Source organism: Citrus clementina, unplaced genomic scaffold (genome assembly GCF_000493195.1).
Source record: "Citrus clementina cultivar Clemenules unplaced genomic scaffold, Citrus_clementina_v1.0 scaffold_9, whole genome shotgun sequence".
NCBI classification, from domain to species: Eukaryota; Viridiplantae; Streptophyta; class Magnoliopsida; order Sapindales; family Rutaceae; genus Citrus; species Citrus x clementina.
In genome coordinates, this window is record NW_006261964.1 from 16,871,380 (window position 1) to 16,873,433 (window position 2,054).

Genomic DNA, 2,054 nt, shown 5'->3' on the forward strand with positions numbered 1-2,054 from the left:
GAAGGGGTTCAAGGAGAAAAAAAGGAGAGATTGCAAAGATCTAGCGGAACTAAATTCCTCATCTTTATTTTCTTGTTTTCTTTTCTTTATAGGAATGAATTTGATGGCAAAAATGAGTTTTGCTACTGTTTTATTACATATCATGAACTGAACTTTGATGTAGTCGAGTGATAAACAAGCTTAATAGTTATCTGACTGATATATGTGTGTTACTCTGAATTTGTTGTTGCATTTTGTCTTGATTTTACTTATTGCAAATTTCTATTTCGGTTGGCCACCTATTTAGTGGATACTAACTAAGAATGAGTGTAAAAAAGGTCTGACTTAGTGGAACAAATTAAGACAATACATGATTTTAGATTGAGTTTCCCAAGTTGAGTTAATCTCGATTTGAATAGGGACATATTTGATTTAAGATTAGTGAAAACTAGACATAGGGATTCACCTTATAGGGCAATTGGAACCTAGAATGTATAATGATGTATCTAATGCTGGCATAACAACTGGTCACTGTTAGGTTGTATTTAGATATGAGATATTAAACATACAATAGCTAAGGATGTATAAGGGATTTTGCCCAGTGCTGTAATAGATGCTGTAGCAAAACAAAATCTTAATTGGAAAAACAGTCAATACCATTAAGTGAGTTTAAACACTCAACTACTCCTTTCTTATTGAGTACATCTTCGTGTTTGACTGGATATTTTCCTTATTGCATTTTGTTTGTTGCATTTTTAATTTAGTTAGTTCATTAGTTTCATTAATTATTTTATTTTAATTTACATTGAAATCACTGATAAGATTGATGGAGTAAGTCTTATAGCATCAATCCCTGTGGAGATGATTTGAATACTCATCATTATATTTGGTTGTTGTGTACACTTGCACATTGACACCAGTAGCAGTAAGTAAATCAACAAAGTTTTTTGTACTGTTGTCAGGGATTGAATGCTTATTGTGATTTGTGAAATCAATTTTAGTTGGTGCAAATTTTTAATTCTCTTTTAATTTGTTTTTTGTGTTGACAGAAGTGTTTTAGTAACCTTTGAATGCGCAAATACAAACTTATTGAATTCCAGTTTGATCCAGAAATTGAAAGAACTGCAGGGAGATTGAGAAAAGAACATATAATTTAAGATCTGCTGCCGACATGGATGATTTGCAAGATATGAGAAATTTGAACCCTCGAGGAGAAATAAATACAGTCAATGCATAAGGAGGTGAAGAAGGTTAGAGTGGGGATCTTATTCATGGGTAACCAGGGAACAACAATATTATCTATGTGCTAGATGATAGAGATGGAGCCATTAGAGATTATGCAGTGTTGACCCCTCTAGCCATAAATCCAAGAATAGTTAGACCTAAAGTACAAGCTGCTAATTTTGAGCTCAAACCAATGATGTTTCAAATACTTCAAATAGTAGGGCAATTCAATGGACGACCTTAAGAAGATCCTTACCTTCACCTTAAGCTGTTTTTTAAAGTAAGTGAATGCTTTCAAGATTGTTCGACCATCATAGGAACCATTAAGACTCAGACGTTTTCCATTTTCTCTAAGGGATCGAGCAAGAGTATGATTAAACTCTCTACCACCTGACTAAATTACTACATGGAATGAATTGGTTGTCAAATTTTTAATGAAGTACTTACCACCTACCAAGAATGCAAAATTGAGGAATGAGATCACATCTTTCTATCAACTTGAAGATGAGAGCTTGCATGATGCATGAGAAAGATTCAAGGAGTTACTCAGGAAATGTCCTCATTGTGGCTGTATATAGTTAAAAACTTTCTACAATGGTCTTACCCAAACACTAGATTGATGGTGGATGCTTCAGCAAATGAAGTTTTGTTATCTAAGTTCTACGATGAAGTTTATGAAATTTGATTAACATTAAAAAGTGTATGTGTAATAAATATAAAATCATTAGTTTTACACTTATTTTGTAGATTAATGCGCTCATTATTTCTAAATTATCTTAATACTCCCCAAATAATTTTTTGTGTTAAATTAATTCGCAATATGTTAATTTTTATCTTATAACTATTTTTCA

The 2,054-nt window shown here is 32.2% G+C and overlaps 1 non-coding gene across 1 annotated transcript; it reads right to left on the bottom strand.

Annotated features, from left to right (window-relative positions):
• Positions 1-1,667: 1,667 nt before the first annotated feature.
• LOC112095558 lies at positions 1,668-1,774 on the bottom strand. The gene has a single exon (XR_002903937.1). It is a non-coding gene; the product is annotated as a small nucleolar RNA R71 (small nucleolar RNA).
• Positions 1,775-2,054: the final 280 nt, after the last annotated feature.